We start from the raw sequence: 17586 nt of genomic DNA, 5'->3' as shown, positions 1-17586 counted from the left end.
ATATTTTCCTATAATTTAGAAACATGATCAGAAAGCAGAATTTAGTATTTAGATATTAGGAGGCATTCACCTGTATTTAGAAGAGACTCGCATTTTCTACTGTTGACAAAAAAATTAAATCAACACTTAATTACTGCTTTTAATTTATCTCATGTCCCTTCATGAAATATAAATCAGTATATAATGAGGTACTGCAATATCTGAAACCCAGAAGTAGAAGAGTATAAGGTTAAGTTAATAATTAAAGATATATTTCAAGGTTTTTAGCTTTTATCTTAAGTTTTCCCAATAAAATGGGCCTAAGAAGCATAATAAATTTTAGGGAAAAAAGTTTTGAAGCATGCAGTAAATAGTCAACCTACATGGACCAGTGCTTAACTCAAAGTCTTCTGATATTAGTAGAGTGAAAATTTAATAAAACAGTACTTATCTCCTAAGAAGCCTATACAAGCATTAATCAAACTGCATGATGCATGGCTCCCACATGAATTGTTTGCTCTTAGTTCACATGTTCTGTTCCTTAAAAAATTTGAAGGACTAGAAGAGGAGATGGCTTTCTTTTTGGAGAAACTAAACACAGAAGAGCTGCCAGAGGCTTCAGACTAAAGTAAGAGAGGAGGCAGTCACAGCAGGACCATGTCCTCAAACAACCGAGTGTCCTCTAATTAGAGATAGGGAGCTCTAGTTCATTTGCTAATAAAAATAGGCCATTGAGTTAGTGTTTCATGGCTGCTTTGGGGAGTTCACTTTCGGATGGAAGTTTACGCAGATCCACCTCAATCCGATAGATCTGGTTTCTGCAACAGCAGGTATACACAATGCTGCAAAAATGCCAGCTACCCTCCCAACCAGAAAATATACTACATTCAGGAATCTGTTCCAAGTTTATGAAAATCTAGGGCACATTTCCACACACTAAGTTACTTTATTGGTCTTTGTTATTAATGGAAAACTATAGACCTGTCATCACCTACTAAAATATTTGTATTCACAAGGAATAGGTATGCTTATTCTTTATTAGAAAAAAATCGAGCTTTCTTAAAAAATTCCTCCAAAATATTCTACCCTGCCCCCACACACTGTTCTTCCACCTCATCAAACCAGCATGCTACTGAAATTGTTTACAGCATTCTGCTTACTTCACCTCCCTTTTAATCAGCTGTTCCTCAATAGAAAGCCATCAGATTTCTGTTTTTTTCTTCAGTGATGTAGTAGTAGCCTTCACCATGTTTCATTTTTCTACCATGAATATCCAATAGAAGAACAGTAGCACATTCAACACTATCATTTTCAAACAATACACAAGAGTAATAGATGTTAAAAATTGCCTCGGCCACATAGTATATTGTCAAAAAAAAAAAAAAGATTTCTTAGAGCAAACACTGACTTTAAATAAAAGGTGACGTTAACGAATATCGTCAGCATAATAAAGTAATAGACCCTTAGCCATTTCTCTGTAGACCTACCTGAACGGATAAGCTTTATAAAAGAAAATGATATTTTCCAAGAAAAAATTGGTAGAAACTGAAGTTTTATAACACCTTTTGCCTTTTCTCCAGCTCCTGTCTATCATAGCATTTGTATAACTTTTTTTTTGGTTTAATTTTGAAGTACATAGTGATAAAAGGTATAAGCACAGCTTAGAAAATTTTTCCCTCCCTCGTATTCGTTTCACCTAATATTGCCCAGTACCTGGCACTGAAATGTGAAAAATTAATCACAGTAATTAGAAAGCAATATTACCCTAGGTGTCTTCATATAGAAGAAAACATGAACAACAACAACAAAAAAATGATTCCCCTCCAAACTAATCCTTGGAATGAAGTGAAGTTGTCATGCAGAAAGACATCTAACAGAAAAGCATTTAAAATACAATAATTTAAGTGATTAGTCTAATATACTTCTTATGTCAAATCCCAGTTACCAGAATGAGAAAAAAGAGTGAGGTATTTCATTCACTGCAATCTTACACAAATTCCCACCCTACTGCATGCAATACTGAGGACAGAACAATAATCACTACTCAAAAAAAAAAAACAACAAAAAAAACTGGTGGTACTCAAGTCATCCTTCCTGTAGCAGTGCTGAAGTTAACATATACTTTTGTCTGGATACTATAGTCTCATCTGGCTATTTCTGACTACCTAAGGTCAGTAATGTTAAGGTCCTATTTATATATATAAAATAGGAAAGAAGAACAGTCATTTTCTTGAGCTGTCCAAGAACAGAATCCATAGAGCAGTTCCTCTCAGAGAGCTGCAGAGCATGCTAGTAAAGGCACTAGTTTCATGCTGGTTTTGCCTATGCTATATATTAAAACTGAAGTGTTATTTACAGAAATACAGAAACTAATAACTCACCTGTAATATTCACCAATAAGCAGCACTAGCAAATACCAAGTTATTTGCAACAAGTAATCATTTTGATATCATTTGCTCTTCTGATTCACAAGCCAAAATGCTTAACATTCCAACTGACAGGTCTTTGTCATTATTATTCATTATGCTTTGTTAAAGCCATTTAATCATGTGCAGGACCCTACAAAGGATTTCTTCCCCTTTCTCTTTTTAACAAACATGCTTTTTGAAGGTAAGCTTGCATAGCAAATAACTTATCAGATAGAAATAATTACAGACAGCAAGAAGGGGAAAAAAAACTAATCTGCTGGGAATTGTTCTTTGCTTTCATTGTCCTGCAGCACCATTTTACCAGAAAGTGCTCTGAATAATTTAGGCACTGCTAATATAATTGCAATGTCTTCTGACGTTCACCACAATTGCTTGAGGTCACCATGCTATCTGGTTATATTTGATGCCCAAGGAAAAAGGAAGCTCTAAAACTGAAAGCAGTCTATCAAGTAAGAAAGATCATTCCAGTTGAATTTCGAGAGATTTTATAGGCCACTTAAGGTGTACAGTAAGGACAGAAAAATTCAGATGACATTCAGGAAGATGATGGTTTCAGAGGTTTATTTCAGTAAAAACACAAAAAGAGGAAATTGATTGTTACTTTTGCATTTTCCCTGCCTATGCTTCAGAGTCATAGAATGAACTAACCTGTTACTTAAGGCAGTAAACATAAGCTGTTAAAAACATAAAGTTAGAAAGCCATCTTCTCCTTGCTTTAACAGATTAGCACTCTGGGGTACGGTGCTGTACTCTACCCTATTCAGCCATCACATGGATAGCTGAACCATGAGCTTTCAAGTCTTTGTTCACTCCAAGAAAGCATTTAGTGAAAATATGAAATATTAGTCACTTTCAAAATTACAAATAGCAGAGGATGCTATAGAAAAGCTTTTCACTTTCTTCTAGATATATGAAGAAATGCACAAAGGGGCATCCAGCCTCAGTCTTAGAAAAATACCGTATTGTGAGCTGCAACATTACTAATAACCAAATCATGTGCCAATCAAGCAAATAAGAACACATATGTGAAATACTTGTTCTGGGATTCTTCTTCAGTTTATTAGCTTACAATTAGACAGAGATTGACTTAGGATAATGCATGAGTTTCATCTAGCACTGCTTTCCTATGGGAGCTAAGGTAAGCCAATTGAAGTTAAGACCCATAGAAGGCATAAAATACTCATGTTTTTGACACAGTATTTTACACTTAATTAGTATTGATAGTTTCCACTCAAAGAGAAATCTGGTTCTCATTGCCTTTGAATAATCCATGGTTGAAGTGGCAGGTAATAAAAGATGGAAGACTTGTTGACTGCTGTTACTGAAGAAAATAAATATGTTGGATTTCCACACATTTTCAAGCCTGCTCCTTCACAAAGCAGCTTACCCTATATGTTAAGATTATGATAACAGAACAATCTTTAGGGCCTTCAGTAGCTGAAGAGGTATGATTTCCCTATTTCATACTTAAGAAATAGTTATCCCTATACAGCTAGATATAATGCCTTCAAGTTAGAAGAAACCACTGGTGGAAATATCTTCACCACCACACACCCCCTAACCCCAAGACATACAACAGCCAGGGAGGAGAGAGAAGAGGAAAAAAAACAAAACACACAGCTAAAGTAAAGCTGCAGAAACACATTTTCTCTGAGGAATCTGCTTGCTGCCTTGAGTACCACCTTACTTCACCTGTATCTAAAGGTATACTGAAGACCACCCGCTCAGGTTAATGACTTTCCAACTTTCCTAAATCAGCTTCCTCAAATACTATTGAAACATTCATGACAACTCTTTACGTTTGTGTGAGGAATAGCAAGCCCTCCAGAACCAACGTTGCTCAGGCAAAAGAGCTTCCCTCTTCTGCCATCTTACATCTCTACCCTTGAGCACCTCCACCCTCCAAATGACCTGCTCTACCCCCTCTTAATTCCCCACTACAACTCCTATCATCCAACACTTAACCTACCTACCTTTGGTGCCCATTAAATAAGGCCTTTAATTGCTCCCAGGTGTGTCATTATTGGTAATACTTGCTTGGTTTATTTTAAAAGCTTCTAATACCCAGCATTGTATAGCAATTCTCTTTCAAATATGAGCTCATTCCTACAATTGTTTCCTCAGGAATTTTTATTTTCTTGCTTTTACATAAGGATAAGGTGTTGTACTAACTAGTCTCAGGAGTCTATGCTCTATTTGATGTCTAGATTATTGAAAGGAAAAGGATTTTGCATCAGGCGTTTGTGGTAAATCTCCAGTAGCAGGGCTGGTCTGTGAGGGGCCTAGTCAGCGGTCAGGTTCCACAGGGTACAGCTGAGCCTATCAGCCCCAAGTGTGGACCCTCAGTGGAAAATCTATTTAAGGAAGGGAAAAATCTTTACTGACAGTGAAGGGAAAGGTGTGAGGGGATAGTCCTGTGAGTGCTGAGCTGGGCGAAGGCAGTAGGGTGCTGCAGGTGGCAGGGCAACCATTTCCCTGCGCCTGAGGAGAAGCCACCAAGAGCAGGCTCCTGACAGGAGCTGTGGCCTGAGGAGAGGAGCCTGCGCTGGAGCGGGGTTCTCCTGGAGGAGCTGCAGGCTGAGGAGAGCAGCCATGCTGGAGCAGGGGACAAGTGTGAGGAAGACAGAGTGACAGAGAGGTACTCCTGTGTGGTGACCCAGCCCAGTTTTTGTCTTTGCTTCTTACTGTCCTATACTATTTTAATTAGTGGTAAACTTGATCTCCTTGTCATTATCTTGCCTCATGGGTTCTCTATCCTGCTTTCTCTCCCTGGGAAGGGGATAGGGTGTTACAGCGGCTGGGGCACTCGGGTGACCAGCCAAGGCCAATCTCCTGCAGGTTCTAAACTAGTCGACTTGAAATCTTGCTCTTTAGGTACATCTTTGCACAACCAAGTTCTGTTTTAATATATTCAAAACATAACTGCCCAAACTGGAAGCCAATTAGAAAGTCTGTTTTTGCTATTCCTTTTTCCCTGGAGCCAAGAGTATCTGTGGACTTACTGTTACTTATCTACACAGAAGTGAGGTGTTTGGAGGGATTTTCTCAAAGTAAGCACCCTCCTACTGTTAGAATTGTCATGGAGTAGTTTCAGTAGCTCATGCCAGCTACAACTAAAGACTAGCTGAGATGAGAATTGTCACAGCTGCTGCAAGGTGTTGTGCATTCACCTGCATGCTAGTGTTATCCTGGGGAGGCCAATGTAAGCAGGGGCTCTGAATGGGATAGTTGCATTCTTAGGTGTTGCAACCTGTATGTGGATTAATTCCTGAGTTCATTCGCTTAAAGACTATGTGCAATGAATAAATCTGGAGGGTGATAGGGTGGAACTTGTAAATGCAAAAAAAAGGTAAAACTTGCAATTAAATTGTTCACTCTGAATCATTTGGTTTGACTGAAGGGTGTGCTGGTGGGTGGTTGGACCTGTAAATGTAGTTACAGAGACTGGCTGGAAGTTAAAGATTGCTATTTTGTTATTAGCATGATGTGTTCAGAGCTAATGATTAGTCTTAAATACTGGATGTTGGGCACTTTGGAGCTCTTCAAGAGTGAAAAGCAAATCTTTCTGCTAGACCTCTTGCTAAAGACTGTTTTTTGTTGTGTTAGATTTGGGGAAAGAAAAGGTTCCTTTAAGAAGACCATTGCTTTCTGTGATGAATTGTCTGACTATCAATGGCTCATTTTTTTTAAATTTGATGGTGTGATCTAGGATGTTACAGTAGGAACCTCAAGTCATCCAAACTACTAAGGTGTCTGTGAACAAACACTATGTGTCACTATTTCAACACATTCTTTTAGATAATTAATCCACATTGTATTTATCCCTGACAGGTTTTTTTGGCTTTCTTTTTTATGTAAAAAAGAAAGGTGGGAGAGGAAGGTGTTTGTAGCAAAAGTCCTGGAAGGAAAGCTGCGAGAGATGTGTGTGGTCCCAAGAGCAAAACCCTGAACCTTACCAGTATCTTGTGATGCACTATTTAACACTGCCATCAAATGGCCAAATATATTTATTATTGTACAATGGCATTTCAGCTGACCATCTGTAACACTTGTAATTCTAGGCAACCCAAATGAATCACGCAGGCTAAAAAGCAAAACAACAGTGGCTTTCCACTTTCAAGGTTCGATGGAAATACAGGCCTGATGCTGCAGCTAGCTACAGAGTGAGGAGAGTTTGTATACTAGATGTCTCACTGGTGCCTACAAGACTCTGTGCAGATACAGGTGTTCATTCAAGTGGATTCATTCATAGGATCCAGACTTGTTCCTTCTATGGTGTAAATATACATCTTAGAATTCAGAAAACTACTGAATTTTGTTGTTCCTTGGCATGTCAGTTGTTTGCAACTTCAGTGCTTCTCTCCCTAAGAGGCAATATTACTGAATGTTTGCATTGTCCCCCAAATTGTTTACTAAACATGCAAAGCAGATATAGAATGAAGTAATATAAGTTAAACATGGTCTATCACAGCAGAGGCAGATGAGCAAGTGTAGAAGAAGCCACATACCAGTGTGCAACGTAATAAGGAAATAGACCAAGTTTAATTGTTCTGTCACAGGCAGGTTTTGACCAAAAGCTTTGAGGGGCTTCTGGATGAGCTAGGCAACTCAAGTGTCCACCAGTGAGCCCAGGTGGAAACCATGCCTGTCTGCCTTCCTGTACTCCTAGCTACTGCTGAATAGCACCTTGCTGGCATTTTTCTACTTTGCTGACTCTTTGCTGACTCTTGGAGCACAAGAATAGAATTACCATACACAACCATTTTGCATTCTCATTACAGACCTGTGTAAGTAGTGTGTCTAAATACTATGTCTAATGTAAGCTGTCCAACTGCCAAACTTGTAGTTCAGTAATGTCTCAATGCCAAGAAGTATCAAAGGTATCTTTTCTGCTCTGTATTAGCTCTGGTAATTAGTGTTTTGCCATAACACTCTGAGGGTGGTAACATCAGTTTTAATTCTAGCTACTTTAAGAGCATCTTGGGCATCTTGGAAAACCTCACAAAGCTACAGCAGACCATGCTTTTCTCTCTGGGTGTTTGTAATGTTGTTCCCTAATGCAAGATTTCAAAAAATTCTGTGATGTCCAGGGTATTTGTGAGGTGTGGTTGAAACATCCCTACTATAGCTTTGTCTAAGTCCATTACATCTGTTTGTGTCAACAAAAGCAGCCTTTTGTAGCTGTTCTGTCCAAGACCTATGGGCTTCATGGATGCTGTACATGTTCACCTGGCACTGGTGCAAAACCTGTCATGGCATGGCAGCTTCCTGCCATGGTCTGACGGTTTGTCTTGGGGAAATGCATGATATTTTTAAAAATGTTTGGCCTGTTGTCTTAGGGTTTGTTTTTACTTTTTCTTTGTACAGCTTCAGACCTCAGAAATGATGAGGCAAGCATTAGCTTTAGGTTGTAAAAATACCACCAATCTACAACATAGATCATTGTCACTGTTTTGGCACTTAACAAAATTGTCTTGATGAGACTCGGGGTCTGTGTTGCCTTTCAAAATGTTGCCTTTTTTAAAAAAACGTTTTCTATATTAAGGGGCAAATGAGATGAGTATAGTGAAGGACAACGTATCTAATCTGTACTGAACTTCAAAAGTTCTACCCTAGATTATAAACACTTGTTGATTGTCAGTTATTACTGATGGGTATAGCATGTCACTTAAAATCTACTTGATGAGCATGATGAAATTGCTTGTTGATAGTATCTGCTAGCAAAGATATTTCAACAAAATAATGTATTAGAAGTACACTTTTTTCTGTTTGTACTTAATGCTTTATGCAAGAGATCTTTTGTGGAACCAGCATGAACTTGTTCAAGTTATAGGTCTATTTTTATCAATACAAAGAGCCTTAGCAATTCCTCAATGTTACTGTTCATTTGAGTTCAATATAAAGTGTCTTTGAACTTCTTGTGGATGATGGGGAATGCAGGAGATCACATCTTCTGTAACACTTTAAGACTGCAGGATGATTATTTCTAAAATAAGACTTATAATATAATAATAATATAATATATAATATATATAATAATATAATATATAATATAATAATAATATAATAATAATAACCTTAAAATAAAAATGAATTTAATCTCGAAATTCTTGCATTTGCAAGATTTGCAATTTGCAAGTGCACTTGCATTTCTGATGGTTTACTCCTTGCTTCTGTAATTCATTCTAAAGGGCCTCATCCTGGGCAGATGCTCTGACAATTGCAGTCCCCATTTTTTGTTCTTGGTGAATACTTTCAGGACAAATTGATATGGATATAGTATAGTTGTAGACTTTTCTTCCACAGCACTTCTCCCGGCTGCTGTAGAGAATTTCCTCAAACACCGTCTTTCTTAATCTCAATTTACAATATACAATATTAAGACTTGAGGAAAAAAAAAATCAGATCTGTCTGCCACATGGGTTTTAAGAGGCAATTAATGGTTTATAGTCAGCTTTAGTGACTACTCCCACCTTTTATATGCAACTGTTTATTCTCAGGAAGATGATTTTCTTTTTATTGCCCATATTCCATTTCATCCTCTCATCCTCTTACCAGTCTGAAAGAAATGGACATCTCCCCAGTGCTTTTTTTTGATGGCATTTATTGCTTATTTACTATTAGTTTTATACTTATTAATGTAGCGTCTCATCTCCGAATTCTTTTCAGTTAATTGCTTGAACTGCAAGGGACTGCTATCCAACATCTGTGCGTCTGTGGACATCTTTGTGTGGTTGCACACATACAGTATGGTTTTCCTGCGTTGTTCACAATTTAAAGTGGTCAAAGGCTCTTTGTGGTCTGGAGAAAGCATGCTGATAAGTATGAGGATTAAGAACAGTTTTTTGTGGGTCACTTTTATCCCAACCACATTATGGTAAACAAACTGTGTTTTAAGCAAGCTGTAACCTTACAGATTTAGCTCCTCTGGTGCTTTGCAGCATTGCCCTTGCTCCTTTGACAGATCAAAATGTCACCTGTGTAAGGCGGATGCCTTGAAATTAATCAAAATGGCATTGTAGGAAAGCAACTGTCTTGCACGTTTAGTCCCCATAGTGAGATTTCTTTATTAGTATAAGCTATGAATTTAGCAGTTTGCCTCTGCCCTACAGCTAACCTTTCAGTGCCAGTTTCACCTAACAAAAGGTGAACTTTGGGCTGGATGCCCCTACTTGGCCCATCCCTCCTTATCTTAAAAATAGGGGAAAAATATTAATGCATTGTGTTGTTTCTATACTACCTAATCAAAATAAATTCCAAATTTCATGTAAAAGTTCCTAACAATTCCCTATTTTTTTCAGATTTTAAAATGGTCCTGTCAATTTCTTATGTCTTTTTAAATGGTGCTAGGCATATTGACAAAAAATGATAATGAACATCTATAATTCTGTTCATGACCAATTTGTATAATGTCAACCATCTCTTTTATTGATTGCCATAGATTGCTTAAATATTTATTTAGGAAAAAAAATATTTTAAAAGTGAAGCTAATAACAAATAGGCAATGAACACAACCTCCCTGCTAACCTGCTAAAAATGAATTCTCCAGTTGAAAACAGGTAACCTTTTGCTGCTGTCAGTGTCATGCTGCCTAATGCTTCACTGTAGATAAGAAATCACATCAACCCACTTAAACTGCTATATATCTCAAGCTGCTGGGGCTTGCTTTCAAGTCATCGCCTTGTACATTGCACAAAGCTCATGAGAAACTAAGTTAATTGTCTTTGTCCATCTTTGTCCTTGTCATATATTTATGAAAATGATGGCAGGTCCTCTGCAGAGTTGGGAAAGGAGTGTAGATAAATCTGTGGGCTGAAACTGCCCAGTATATCACACTTCTGTCTTTAAGGTCTCTCCATTCCTGATTTACAATTATAAAACACCAAAAGTCACAGGAAAGTCTTCCTAATATTCCTTAAAGGAGTGGTTAACTGGTTTTATCTTCATGATTTATATGCTTTTGAGTGAGTAACCTTTCCCGGCACGTTCTGAATTTCTCTTCTTTTGACCAGAGTGCCCTCTGTGTCCAGAGAGTGACCATTCAGGTAATTCATTTTTACTTTGCTCTGAGCTGAATACTGACAAGTGACATGATCTTCAGGGATAATTACAATGGATAGCCCAATCTAATCCACGTTAGATAGAAAATGCAATGTCTTCAGAGCTACCACAGACAAATCCCATAAATGAATTCCTCTGAAAAGGTGCTATATACATGTCAAGATGCTGTGGAAAGCTCAGTGTAATGCTAACCGACTTGTTGGGTCGTTCAGTTAGAGAGAAGGGAACTAGATCTTCAGCTAAAGCAAAGTAGCCTAATTCTGTGAAAATCGATAGTGCTCCTCTTTCGTCAGTGGAGGATCTTTTACTTTCCCTTATGGGTTTGGCAGGCATCAGTCTGACTCTTTCCCAAGCTAAGCATGTGAGTAGAGGCACTGTCCCACCTCTGAGGGAGCGGAGACCTTCCCCAAGGCCTTCAGCTGCCTTTCAGAAGATGGGCCTCCAAACACAGTGGCACCTGAGCCCCAGCTCAGCACCCAGGGGGCTTGTGCACTGATAATGGCACTCCATCAGGTTAGCGGCATTAGGGTAGCTGAATGAGGCCTGTTTACACCCACCTCAAGTGACAGAAGAAACTGCAGCTATAACTCAAATTTCCCCTTTATCCTGAAGCCATTCTAAGTGCTAAACTGACTTGGCTTCCCAATGTTGCCCAGTTTATTATAAGTTGAGCAGCACGTAGCGGTGCGATGCTATTTTCTTCATAAATTAGAAGTACAGTTTGGGTCTATAAGGGGAGTACGTATTACATATCCAAGCGTACAGAAACATAACAGAGCACCCGTGAGAGCTGAGAATGGCTTCAAAAAACAATCTATAAATCTCTGGTGTTATCTTTCTGACAGCCTCCTAATCTCTGCAGGTTGTTAAGAGCTGCATTAAACTAGCCTGTCATTGATCCCAGCTCTCACATCTTCTCAAAGAGATGCACTTCCTGTGATCAATTAGAAAAAGAGGCAACAGCTTCTTAAAAGCATCTTTACAACAGTGCCCTGCAATAACATATCTTCCCAAAATGTGTATTTCTGACATCTACATCATACCTTGTCAAAGTACAGCCAGCATTTGCACCAACAACGTAATTCAGTCTTCTGAAACAAGTAAAAAAAAAAAAAGCTTGGATTCCTCACATAGCATCACCATTCTCAGCTCCAAATTCAGCCCCAAGAGAAACAGCTATGTTAAAATAGTAGTTGCAGTTTCTTGCCATTTATTTAATTTTGAGTGTTAAAGAAACTCTGAATGGGAAGTAGCTTCCTATCAGCAACTTAGGGGTGTAAACATAACATGAACCTTCTATCTCCGTTAAATCTTTGTGAAAGGAGTCTGTCTTGCTGTCCAATTCCTCTTTGTTCCACACATTATTTAGTATGAAAATACTTCCTCTACGAAGTCCTGTGTATTATTTCCAAAGTTATTTATGCATGATGGACTAATTACACTGCTATTATGGGATTTATGTTCCTATTGCATTCTCTTGTAGTACCTGGAGAAGGTGAAGTTCCTCTTTACTCCACTTCCAGTCAGGTTAAAGTCTCACTGTGTTGACCAACTGCAAAATCTGCTGTAGAAGAAGGTGCCTGACCCAAAGAGGTTACAGTGCAAGTACAGGAAGATGACCAGCTGCCTGGTTTCACTACAGGAACACGAATGTGGTTGGGAGGGGAAAAGAATGTGCAGAGGGAGAAGTAATACTATTCTGTTGCTTGATACAAGATATTCTGGAATGAAAGTATAAAGTAACATTCAGTGTATCACAAGAATAAAGGCTTCACTTTTATGTTCTACCCCTTCTTTCTTTTTCATCTTTTTTTTTTAAAAATTAGAGATCGACCCTTCAACTACTATGCTTTTTAGTACTTGGAATAGTCTGTCTCCTTAACAGGGAAATAAAGGAAGAGAAAGATAATGATCTTCTGAATTTAAAATATATATTCTCAACATTTGTTGAACTGTGGCAAGTTAAAGTAACACATTCTCCTGGACTGGTTTTCCATTTCACATCTTTGTAGCCACTGACACTGACAAAGAAAGCCAATTTGTGTGCCTCAGCTTTTAGAAATTTTAGGACAAGACTTTCTAAAATTGCAGCAAAAGGATGGCTCTGTTTCAGTGTGCACTTGCAACACTCCATATAATTAGCAAGCTAAGCAGTAGTGCTGTATTTAGCTCACTAGCTCTTAAATGGAGTTACTTTCATTTGTTTACTGAATGTCTCTACCCACTAAAGGCTAATGAACTAGTAATGGATCTGTCAGAAAACGGAAAAGACAAATACCTCTAAATGTTGCTATTATAGCCTAAGAATGTGACTATTATTGTTCCCCTAACTCATGATCTTCATAAGAAGGAAGGCGGTGAGATATTTCGTATTCAATGGGTGTAAGGAACCACAGGCATAATTTATGTACTGATGGAGTGGAAGGGAGGAGAGTAGCAACCCTCAGGAAACTATACAATAAGCCAGCATATTCTTCCTGCATATTTTTGCTACTGCTTTTCCATCTTCAGTTCCATGCTTCTGTGTGAAGTATATTCATCTTCCCAAATCTTGTAAGCTATGTAAAGCCTGAAAGTCTTAATCAAAAGCAGTGTCCTGCTGTGTTAGATACTGCAGATACACAAAGATGTTCAGGACTGGAAAAGCTTTCAGCAGAGTGAATCTGAATCTCCCTGGTCTTTATAGGCAGGGAAGAGACACAGAAGGGAGCTTTGAGTCTCCTTTTTCTAATGTGAAGACCTGTACTGAAAAAAAGCTACAGCCTGGGTTATGGGACTTGAAAAAGAGCAGAGCCTGGGTAACTTTTGCTGGCTCCAAATGTCATCAGCTAGATGGTCTGGGCACAAAAGATCTGGATATACTTGCATTTCATTCTCCAATAAATATAGCAGGAGATCCAAACCCTGCACAGAAAAAAACACTGGGTTCACTGTAGCAACTAGTGGAAGGATGTTTCTTCAGCATGTTGAATATTGTTACAGAGGGTAAATTAAAGTTGATACCATGGAAGGAAAGTGCATGGATGATAGGATTTACAGGCCTTTTCTTGACTCTGCCTTTTACACACAATGGTTAAGTCTGAGGTTGCTTTACATGTTTGTGATGTGTTCTTCAAAAAGCATCAGTTTTTCCAACTTAAATTCATGGTCCTGTTAAACCAGATGGGATACTACGATACTACCCCCCCCCCCCCCCCATTCATTTCCTTCCTTCCTAGGACTATCCTCTCTAGTGCTGTGACCCTAACATCAGTGCAGGCTGAATAGAAGAGAAATTATCTGCAAAAAAGTCAGGTCCATGGCTGTACCCTGAAACACAAATAGTCCCCAGACTGTTGCAGGATGAACAGTATAGCTTGGAAGTATTTGGGATATAGGGTTATTTTTCCCTTGCTAGGCAACTGTGAATAATCACACTATTTGCAGCTAATTTTCTAATCAATCCTCACCTTTGCTTATATCAACACAGTCTGTTGTACAAATTTCCATGGGTGGTCCTTGCTTACATAAAGCCAGAATTCATCTGTGGGCTACATTTACACTTTTCTGTGAGTCAGAAAACAGATCAAATGTCAAAGTAAATTACTTTTCACCTGCTTGAAATTCAACAGTTGAAGCAAAGGGGCAGGCAGGTGCTTGGGCCAGTCAGATTGTAAACAGAGGGTGTAAAGGGGAAATGCAGCATTTGGAGCAACAGCCAAGTGACAGAACTTCTATCACTAATTTAACAGAAACTTTGACCTGAGGAATGTGAAAATAACACAGGCCACCTGCTGCCTGGGAGTTATACTTGCTAAATTTTGGGAGTTTGAGCGTTTTTGTGAACTAATATTCTGTGCCTATGGATCTACATCACTAGATTTGGCCCCAAATGGGAAAAAAATCAAGAAAACCTGACTGGGCAGACTGTCTTTAGTTGAGCAGGTTAATATGAAGTATAATCATTCAGTTCAAAGCTTATATGCAGATTTGCCACAGCAGTGCAAGCACACCCACAACTGCATTTTGAATAACAGCACTAGTAATGTTCTAATGAATTAAATTAAATCATTCCTGCCTTTAAAAATAGAGATTAAATTCCATAATATTCATGCATTGGAAAGGTTCTTCTGTCTGGCTCATACCACCTCTGTCCTTTAGAGACTAACGTTCCTGTAGATATGTAAAATTTTCTATTATGCGGTACAATCTTAGTATTTTTCTGTAGTTTTATTCCTTCCCTATATACCTTAATTTCTCTACTCCAGTCCCCCCGTTAGTGTTACTCTGCACTTCTTTTTTTTTTTTTATTGGGGATTATATTTATGACCTTTGTTTTTTCACGGTCGATGTGGTACTATTTCATTTCATTGCATCTGAAGGCTGGGACTGGGTTAGACAGTCGCCTGTGTCTGAGTTCAGATCTAGACAAGCACAGAGGAAGCAGAGGAGCCTCTTGGCTCTCAGCTGTCAGACCTTTCCCTGTTTGAGACATCAGAGCTGCCGCTTCGTGGTCAAGCTTGCACAAACTGTTTGAAGTTCAAAATATGTGGCTACAGGAGCGGATCAGTTCCTTACCTGGTACCATTTGCCACAGTGAGGACCCAGGCGTTGAACATTTCTCTAAAGTCTTTACTCAGATGGGAGATGTTTGTGCTTACCACCTGAAGATAGTTCCCAGTTTCCTCAGCTGCCTTCAAGGCATGGAGTGTCTGGGTATGGTTACAGGATCTAGCTCACCACTGCAGTTTTCTGCGACAGAGGTAGATGTGACCTAATTTTAATAAAGTAGAAGCTAAAGAACCTAATCAGACCCTCAGCTTCTCTTTGAAGTGTGGCATGACTGTTAAGAAAAAGTTCCAGTCATTATTTAAAGTCTGATAATGAGGAGACTTACTTTCCTTTTGGAGAAAATAAAAAAGGAAAAGTTACTTTTCTCTTGAAATCAGGTTGCTGAGAGTCCCTCTTGCAGAAGAACATAAGATCGAGGAGAAAAAAGTATGTTTCTTTATCCCCAGAAGACAATAATACATCCCTTACAGCTGTAATTGCTCTCCACCCAAGTATGTGCATAGCTGATGTTTAAAAAATCAGCATGGTATTTAGGGACTGGTATGAAAATGGGCTTTAGTTACTCAACAGACCATCATGACTAATTCCAAACTTAGTCCAGTATTTCCTGTAAAACAAACAAACAAACAAAAGTAGTATAGCAATAGTAGTCCTTTCTGAAGCACTCTTTGGTTTTAACTCGGTAGGCATAGATCTGACAAGAATTAAGTTATGTCATGCATTGCTGTGAGCTCTGTCTTCCAAGAACTGAGCTCTGGTCCTGTTAAGGTGTGTAACCTTCAGCTTGTAAAAATGTTTTAACGCAGCTATTTGTAAATACTGACACATCTTTATGAAGAAATTTTTGTGATTCCCTTCCTTTCACCCATACAACTTTGACACCTCTAGGCTCCATTCTTGTGCAGTAACTCGCCTCCCTTTGTGTCTCACCTTCTTTTGGATTCATGATCCCAAGTCATTCCTATAGCAATGAAGCACAGTTGCTAATTAGGAAGAGCAATGTTAGGAAATAATGCATTTGACGGTCACTATGCTCCTTTTGGAAAGACAGCTTACTTCCACTGTGCCCCACTTCATTTCTTTTTCCCTCCCATCTGTTCCTGATGAAAACAAGGTGGATGGTGTGGTGAGTCAAATGCAATCCACGCCCAACTGGGACAGTGTTCAGCAGACCCTCATCCTGTACCGAGTCAAATCGTGATCAGTCCCAGCCGTAGCCTCACTTGTAACCAATCTGTTTTGATGTTAAATTTGAAAGTAGTATGGAAAAAGCTGTTTGTTTCCTGTAAGTTGGAAGATCCTGTCCTCTCTGGTCCACAGTGTGGTGACTTCTGTTTTGCTCAAGCTCTAGTAGAATATTTTTTCATTGGTTATGAAGGACCCAAGCTGTTAGAAAGCAGACGTGTATTTTATTCAGTATACAGTAAAGACCAGTGGTGACTATTTATATCATTGGCCATTAGGTGACCAAAGTCAGACTAATGTAGGTAGAATTTGTCAAAAGATGTCATTCTTTTTGTTTCACTAATGTCTGCAAAATAATTAAACATTTAAAGTAACATTTAATTTTATATGCATGCACATTTCTTGTTATATTTTGCATATTTTGTTCATTTAGCATATAGAATTAAATTTTTAAAACAAATGCAAATGTTCTGCCATGCTTTTAGCTCTAATGTCCAAAATAACATCTATTCTCTAACTAGATAAATATTGATTCTATCTTGGAGCAGCTTCATGATATCTTTACTGTCTCCTAAATTTTTCAAAAGTCATAAAAATGAAAACACTATGGAAGCTATAGTTTCTGGAAAATCCCCCACAATTTCAGTTTTAAAGTAAATAGGCTGTTTTCATGGCATGTTCGGAAGTATTGTTAATACTAGGTTTCCACCATAGGGCTTGAGTGAAGAGTTTACAGAGAAAATTCACAGGCAAAATCTGTCCTTTACAGCCTATGGATGTATTTATTTTGTGTCTCACTGAACAGTGCTGGAATGGATGTGTTCGTGTTTCTGTCAGGGATTATTTTGGGAGGAAATGGTAGCCCAGGTGCTCATGTGCCTCCATGTTTCACATACAATGCATAAGAGCAGCCAGATCAGACAGGTTAGAGCAGCACTTTGGAAGGATTCTGATCTTAAATTTACCTCTGCTCCTACTGCCTAGACCTCCCTTCTGGGGTCCCTGAGTCTTACTCAATGAAACCTGGGTAGCTGCAGAAAGTCATAGATATTTGGTAACCCTTAGGAAGCCCGGTGACCACCTGTGACACCTGTGACCTGTAGGGTTCCTTTTATTGTGTGACATTTTTAATTGGACTGTGGACTGTGGTCAGTATTCATGCAGAGTTCTTTAGCCTCATTTCTAAGTGATAATGTTGCTTGCATAGTCTTTGTCTTTTGAAAAGCAATGGTGTGATTTTTTTTTTTATGAAGATGGTAGAATAATTGAAAATATGTAATATTTCAAGCATGCTTGGAAGTGAGCAGCTGTAGCTTTAATAGTTGATTTATTGTTTTTGGAGCTTGTATTTTCATACTTTACATTTTTCATGAGTAAATAT

General features: G+C 38.5%; 1 protein-coding gene across 1 annotated transcript in view; it reads left to right on the top strand.

The window, feature by feature from the left end:
* Nucleotides 1-4726: 4726 nt before the first annotated feature.
* Nucleotides 4727-17586, top strand: part of LOC308198147 (uncharacterized protein) — a 390404-nt gene continuing 377544 nt past the window's right edge. Inside the window, exon 1 of the mRNA XM_080599976.1 lies at nt 4727-5046. The gene's annotated coding sequence lies outside the window, so the exon portion shown is untranslated. The remainder of the gene's footprint in view (nt 5047-17586) is intronic.

The sequence above is a fragment of the Anser brachyrhynchus genome (genome assembly GCF_964034855.1).
Source record: "Anser brachyrhynchus genome assembly, chromosome: 7".
Taxonomy (NCBI): Eukaryota; Metazoa; Chordata; class Aves; order Anseriformes; family Anatidae; genus Anser; species Anser brachyrhynchus.
The sequence above is the reverse complement of the archived record's forward strand: the minus strand, read 5'-3'. Positions and strand labels throughout refer to the sequence as shown.